This window comes from Rhopalosiphum maidis, chromosome 1 (genome assembly GCF_003676215.2).
Source record: "Rhopalosiphum maidis isolate BTI-1 chromosome 1, ASM367621v3, whole genome shotgun sequence".
Lineage (NCBI taxonomy): Eukaryota > Metazoa > Arthropoda > Insecta > Hemiptera > Aphididae > Rhopalosiphum > Rhopalosiphum maidis.
In genome coordinates, this window is record NC_040877.1 from 41421697 (window position 1) to 41430642 (window position 8946).

An 8946-nucleotide genomic window follows, 5' to 3' on the forward strand; every position below is an offset into this window, starting at 1 on the left:
TCTACTTAAATGGTTAGCTCACCAATGGTACAAAGATCTCATTAATCCAAATTAATACTTATAGTTAATATCAAGCAAAAAAATTGTAATCGCTGAATGACTTATTTTTATCAGTAAATTATATGCTAACTTTATACTACCAACTGAAAAAATTATTGTAAAAATAAAACCATTTATAATTTTTCTATTAAGAAATAAAATAAAATATTTATATGTTTATAATATTTTATTTAGTAAAAAAATGTATATGACATACAATATGAATAATGAGTAAGTATCAGTAACGATGTGATAAAAAATGTGTATGTAGATAATATTAATAATATTGAACACAGTAGAACTTGTAGTAAGATGATGATTTGTATGGATGAAGTGATTTGTGATGATGGTAACCAATGTCAGAGTGTTCTCTATGATGGTGGTGGAGTCCGTCAAATTTCTTGACTACAGCATTGAAACCGTGCTCGTGATCTGATGAATCTTTTTACATTACCATGACCGTCACTCACTTCATGTTGGCTTTTTATGTCGTGTGTATGAAGGTCTTTTACACCTTACCCGAAATGATACGGTGCAGGTACGCGAGCACAGTGGTCGTGACTCGTGATGATCATTGTCATAACTTTTGTACTCGGGCGGAAAAACAAATACTATTTGTCCTATCAAAGCAGCTCACACAATCAGCTAAAATTGTAATATTATCAAAATATAGTCTGATATCTTCAATAAAATACACATATATAAATATAATTGATATAATATGGTTAATTGAAATATATTGTTTATAATACAGTGACCATATGTAAAATATTCAATAGTAAATAAATTTTTATAATAATTGGTACAATAATTAAAAATATTAAAGATAATTGATTTAAAATTATACTATTATAACATGCGCAGTGCCAGTGCATACATTCATATAAATAAAAACATGAACTATTTGGTTTAGTGCATTAATAAAAATAAATAAATTTACATAATACTTCCTGTCTGTGTAAAGATCCTAGTAAAAATTTAAATGATCGTGTTATTTATCTATATTTCTAATGGAGTTGGTTATAAATAATAAATATAGAATATCTTACCTTTGTAGTCCTTTTGAATGTGTGTTAGATCGTTAGATGCGTATACGAGTACACTAACGAGATTTTTAAAATTAAATTTATTTCCTAAATAATGAATTACTGATTAATATTGGAGCTTTATCTACGGTATATACACTCGTATACTGTACAGAATACAGATTCCTCCTAAGTTTTCGCCCAGATATTTTATAGTTTAGATAGTAAAGTTATTAAAGAAGAAATAGACATAAAACACAATATTACATCGACTCATTAAAAAACACACGAAATACACGTTTTCCTAATTATTAGTTCACACATTTGATAATTAATTAACAGTTGTTTTTAATTAACAGTGTCTCAGCATAATGATAAAAAAAAAATAGATCATCGTGGATTTTAGTATCAAATGTTATGGTAACCTTTTATGGTAATCTTTTGATCAATATTATTTATTAATTAAGTATATTTATTATTATTAATAATAAAAATAATTGAATATTGTTCAGTAACTTCCTAACAATTTTTAGAGTGCTTTAGATGCATGTTTACTGTTTAGGCTCTCCTCTATCTTTAATTGATACAAAACTTTTGATTATACAGTATTCACAGTTAATACCTCGATAAAAATGCTCGGCAATATATCCATATATATATATATCACGGTCAATGATGAAAATGATGATATTTACGTTAAACCCCGGCCAATGTCGAAAATTACCTTGTACAATACAAATTTACGTAAATGACCGGTAATTTACGTAAAAGGCAACACATATTGGTTAATGTTGTAGACACGGGTATTATTTTATTATTCACGTCATTTCCCAACTTTTGTTGGACGTTGTTGTAAATTATACATTTATAACATACAGATCACCGTCAGTTATTTATCCACACACGTTACTACGTATGTAGTATTTATATTAATATCATCGTTAAACGATTTTCAACGATAGTTACTCGAGCAAACCATAATAATATTAATACATAGCTGATGGTTAAGTTAAATAATGCCGTGGTTATCTAACAAATTATCAAAGGTATTAGATAATTTATTTTATTGGATTTTTTTCCCATAACGTATTTTAGCTATATCAGTATCGTTGCAGACATCGAATTCGTTTGACATCGCTTAATTCGCAGTTCACTTGTTTAACATTTCACTGCAGTTCGCCAGTTTACGTGTCATTGTATATTTATTTTTTATTTAATAAAATATTTAGATGGATGTTAATACAATGCGTACTAAATTCAACGATTTATTTAATAAGTTGATTAGTCAAAAACGGAGTGACAATAATTCTTATTTTAGTTTATCGGAGTATAGTGAGCAAATTTCCAAAGTTAAAGAGTCAAAAAAATTATTAAGTACTAAGGGATTCAAAAAATTAATAAAAGGTTACAGGATCACCACGAAACCTATTAGCAGTTATTACCCAGGTTGAAAATGGTTTATATAAATTAGGTACTTATAAAATTATAATAATATTATTTAGATATATTTATTTGAATTTATAAATGCTTATTTTTAATTAGATACAGAGAACGGCATTATTAAACATTTGTATACTCGATCGCAGATTGATCCCTGCAAAGAATGTTTTATTGATTTAGTATCTGTAAATACTGAAAAAGAAATTACACTGAGAGAAGCTGCAGGTTTTAGTAGTATCACTGGATCACAAAGTTACAGAAGGTGTAATTGCAAACTAAAGTGCAGAACAAACAAATGCATTTGTCGTTTAGCGGGAATATTGTGCAATTCAAAACGTCACAACAGCATGCCTTGCGAAAATAAATAATAATAAATATGATATATAATTAATAATAAAAAAAATTTTAATATGAATATAAGATATATTAATAAATGTAATCTGTAATTAATTAAATTAATGTGTATTTTCAATCATTTACGTAATTGACCAACAGTAAATGGTTAATAACGTTAATATTATGTCATTGAGGTAAAATTGTTTTATTTTGTTTTGTAATTTACAACAATAATCTGTTATCTTGGAAACTGACGTTATTGCCCGGTAGATAACGAAAATAACCTAGCAATTTGGCTTCTAACGTTAATGACCGGTTAATAACGTAAACGTTCAGTTTTCGTCATTGACCGTAACATATATATATATAATACAATATATTGTCAATAATCGCATTATGAAAACTATCATTCGATACAGTCAAGGCTAAGCAGTATCTTAGATACTAATATTTAAGGTATGTATCTGAGAATTGAGATACAATTGTATCTTGTATCGTGAATTTAAATACTTTTTTGACTTGTATCATATAGTTATATTCACAAATAATTGAACATTTATCTGATATCAGCTAGCGGTCTATTTTTTTTATCACAGTGTATCTATCAACTACTTTATTTACGTTCTTTCACTATTTTTTATAGGTATTTATGTATTATTATACTGTTTCAGTTTCAATTTCAAATTATTACTATTATTCATTTTTATTATTATTATGTATTATTATTATATATTTTAATACCTTTATATTTTATTTGTATTTATTTTTATATTTGCATATTGAATTAAATAAATACTTTATAAAATTAACAATTAAATATTTAATTATACTAATTAATCTTTTAATTATATACACATTTTTTTTTTATAACTTTGAACATGAAATCCATAAAAGACTTGAATACTCGCGAGCGAAGCGAGCGTCGTTTTGAGTGGTAAAATCTGATAAGTTTTGATCTTAATAAATACACAATAGTCATTATCATAAATTCTTAAATGCGCGTTTACCCTCTAGTTTTTTTGCCAAAACATCACTAAGATACAAACAATACTGATTGCTACTATCTTCGTATGCTTCTTCATGACACTAACGACGACGAAGAATATCCGATAAACAATTTCGTACCGATTATTCTGATAGCGTTGTTTTTTTTAGTATATCCAAGTCTTTATTTTTCTAGTAATCGAAAGAAACAATAAGACACGTTTAATTTGCAAACAAGTAACTGTGGATATACTGCAAAATATATTCGCTGTTTTAAATGATCATGATTCGAAAAACGATATATTTTGCAGTTTATCAGCACTTACTTGTTTACAAATTAAACGTGTCTTATTGTTTCTTTCGATTACTAGAAAAATAAAGACTTGGATATACTAAAAAAAACAACGCTATCAGAATAATTGGTACGAAATTGTTTATCGGATATTCTTCGTCGTCGTTAGTGTCATGAAGAAGCATACGAAGATAGTAGCAATCAGTATTGTTTGTGTCTCAGTGGTGTTTTGGCGAAAAAACTAGAGGGTATACGCGCATTTAAGAATTTATGACAATGACTATTGTGTATTTATTAGGATTAAAACTTAGCTTAACTGCTGATAAACTGCAAAATATATCGTTTTTCGAATCATGATTATTTAAAACAGCGAATATATTTTGCAGTACATCCACAGCTACTTATTTGAACATTAAATATGTCTTTTTGTTTTCTACGATTACTAAAAAAATAAAGATTTGGATAAACTAAAAAAAACAACGCTATCAGAATAATCGGTACGAAATTGTTTATCGGATATTCTTCGTTGTCGTTGGTGTCTTCTGCATTAGCTTCGTCATAATAACTGCAATAATAATAATAAAATATATCAATATTAATAAGCATGATTATATTTTGTCTATCGTTCTAATTATTTTATTTCAGCGATGACTATTATTATAAATTATAATATTTTTTTTTCCTACGTGCAATACTGCAGTTAATATTTTTATAATTACAGTCGCTCTATAATGATAATAAATAATTTTAAAACGTTACAGGGACTATTATAATATTATAATAACGAAGGAATTAACTATATAAAGGCCGTCTTGATTAAAAATTTTAACCTCATGTATTGTTTTTTTTTAATTATTTCTAGCAACTATATAGTTGCTTAGACGTTGCATAAGAAATATTGCATTCAGGAGGCTAAGGACTCGTAACCAAATTTCCTATCCCCCCCCCGCGCGGCTCCGACACAACTATAGAACGCGACTATAATATAATATAGGCACAGCACGCTCGCGAATCGTCTCGTACAAATTGGTACAATATTTATAATATAGTATGTGGTAGTTAACTCACTCGACGGACGCCGAAACGTCTGCCGTAACAGTCTCGTCTGTCACCGACGTAAGCTGATTGTACGGCAGGTGTTCATGATGGATCGGGCAGGAATCGGCCATCGGGCAATTAGCGGTCGTGCGATCGTGATGACGACCGGCCCAAGTGTTCGCCGCGGCTGGATGCGGCTCGGTCACGGCAGCCGGTCGACAGTCGTGATGGCGATGACCCGTTCCGTCGTTGTCGATCGCCGTGGCTGACGGATAGGACTCGGTGACCGCGGCCGGACGACGGTCGTGCTGACGACCGGCCCAAGTGTTCGCCGCGGCTGGATGCGGACCGGTCACCGCGACCGGTCGACGGTCGTGGTGATGGCCAGCCCCGCTCTTGTAGATCGCCGTGGCAGATGGATACGGCTCAGTGACTGCGGCCGGACGACGGTCATGGTGATGGCGAGTCCCGTCGTTGTCGACCGCGGACGAGTAACCGCAGTGACAGTGATATTGCGACGGCATTCTGCGTGAGTTTATTAACCCAACTTCTGACGGCTCGTCGTCGGTGGTCAACACGATGGCAGCGGCATCTACGGCGGGTGGCCACCCGAACGTCGCCAAACATAGGACCACGACGATGCACCGTACAACAACACTGTTATCAAAAAATAACATGTGCATGACGTATACGTCTGAATAGAAAGGAATAGTTAAGTAATGTTGACTATTAAACGACTGTATAGGAATCACAAAAATATAATAAATATAAATGTATTATAATAATATGACTGTGTGCTATGCGGATATATAATAACGATATTTTATGTATAATATAACCAAGTTCGATGTACACATTGATTGGTGTTATTGATTTTATAAACATATATTATATCTTATGCGACTTGAGCATCACCTTAGCGACAGGACGATACGAAATTTTATAGCAAACAATTATATACGAATAATAATATTATTATATATTATGGATTTATATTAGTGCGCGTAGGCCAAAGCAACTAGATCCTTTATTTTACCCAATTTTTATTTAAATATAAAAATTGACCCAGAGGCCCTTGATTATTCTCCACGGCTCTACGCGCGTGTATAGTTTATATTATATAATAATATTATCTTCTTTAAGTGGCGTACCTAATAGCCCTAATAGAAATATAGTATTGTAGGTCAAACGGATTCACGAGATGCCAACTGATGTGTAAAGAAACTAATTACTAAATCCTAAACCACTCTAGGGTTGTTATTTGGGGTATCGCAGGAGCAATATAGGGTGGGAACGACCAAGGAGTGAATTTTTTTTTATAAGGAATTTGCCAAACACTGTCGCAGGGTATATGTACATTGGTGCCTGGTGGCCCTATTTTTTCTTGTATCGTATTGGCTTGCCTCGATTTTACGCTGTTAAAATACAATAAATATATTACGATAATGTGTAATATGTTAGTCACGTGATGTACATAAATATCACATACGACTTTGGTAGGTATAAATATATTTCATATGATATAAATTATAGATAACATTAAATTTCTAGGAGAAGTATGCAAAAGTTGAGGTAAGTACTATTTTTGAATATTTTTACTAAATAACTTAATAATTTACAAAACACAATACCTACCATGCGCGGGATCCAGACTAAATTTACGGAGGGGGGGCAATACCATGTGCGTATCGTGTTTTATCGGCTGCTTAAAACAGACATCCTAAAATTTAACCGTGTGGCAGAGTCTAAGGGGGTGGGGCAAGGCCCCTTGGATCCACGCGCCTGGTACCTACCCACGCGACTAACAAAGGGGTAATAATAAATTATAGGTATATTTACTCAAACTGAAATTTAATTTATTGAACTGAAGTTTAAAATGATAGACTGTATTACTCTGGATAATAATTAATATTATAACGTCATATATTTTAAATCATAAATATTGATATAGTAATTTGTAATAATAGCATAGCGCATGCTGAATAGGTACATTATACACATATTGTGTACCTATTATTTGACGGTAATCTAATCGAATTAATACATAGCATACATTTTTTGCACATAATATTATAAATAAAACGTATATTGTCAAAATAATAAAATGTTAATATTAATATTTGATTTGGTTTAAGCACTGCTTTATTTTCTGTGCCCTCGGTTTGGGCCAGTCGTGCCAAGCCCTAGCTACGGCTTTGTAGGTATGTTACAGCAGTGTTTCCCAACTTCTTTTACTCGCGGAACCTTTGCAGGAGCTTGAACGTTTTTTGGAACCCCCATATAATTTTTAAAGCTATTCTCTGTTAGAATCACAATTCAAATCAAAAATATTATGAATTAATTTATATTTTCCCAAATTTCTCACGGAACCCTTGGCACCGGCTGACGGAACCTTAAGGTTCCGCGGAACACCAGTTGGGAAACACTGTGTTATAGTGTTGGGTAAGTTACTTTTAAAAAGTAATAAAATTACGTTATTCGTTACTTTAAATATTTTTATTTTAATTACATTTGTGTTACCTAAAATTAATTTTATCGCGTTATATTACTTTTTCATTAATAAAGTAGGACGTTACAAATAACATTACTTACTTTTTTTTCATTACTATCATTGATAACAGTTACCATTTTTTTTTACCTAACCATCTTCTATAATAACTTATTAGTATATTCACATTTTACAATCAAAGACAATCATAATTCATTTTAATTAAATTCTATTTTTAAATCAAACTCCTTTCTACTAATATAAGAAACGAAATTCCTGGAATGTTCTACAATATTGTTAATTATTATCGGAATCGAAAATAAATATAATTTATTTTTAATTTTTCTAGAATATCCCATTGCGGTGCATTGGCTTTTTTTTGTAAATACAAGAGATTTAAACATTCAAAACTATTATTTTAATGACGTGGAAAATAACATCATAGTGTGTTACTTTATAGAAATTATTTTCAAAAAGAAATTTCGTTACAACTGTTTTACTTTAAGTAAAATGTAATGAAATTACTGCTGCGTTACTAAAAAAGTAATTTTGTTACAGAATTCGTAATTTGCGTTACGTTAACGTTACTACTCAACACTGGGTATGTACATATAATTATCTTTTCCGTTCATAAGGATGTGAAAACCATTCAATTAAAAATATGCAATGTAAACAAATAATCTACCAAAAATGAATTTATAAATATTAAATATAACACTTAGGTATGTATATATATTAAGTATTTAGGTAGGTAGGTAGATAGGTAGATATATTATTATTTATCAGATCATAGTATCTATCTACTATCTGACATCTTAATCCGATAATCGTAACAAAAAAAATAAACCGTAACTATCTAATCAATGCGTTAATATACTTTCTAGAAATATCTATAGTTTTTATGCCTATAAATTATAGGATATAGATAGGGGAAAATAGGTGGAAATGCATGGGCGTAACTAGGATTTAATAGTTACAGGGGCTAGAGTTCTAGAAAACCAAAGTTAAAAATAATTTGAAGGTTAATCGAGGTTAAAAAGTAAAACCTTATAGGGCTAATTACAAATACGGGGGGGGGCTGGGGGCTAAGCTCCCCCTAAACCCTCCCTAATTACACCGATGTGAAAATAAATTGAGTGCCTAGTGCAAATGCCAAATCGTGAGTAGTAAGAAAAAAAATTTTATTCTGGTAGTGACATCTAGCGGAGTCAGACATACCGTCGTATTTTTTTCACGTCCATGACAGACGCAGGTGGTTTATGGAGCCTATCGTGACAAGTGCAGTTTCACAGCAATAATAATAA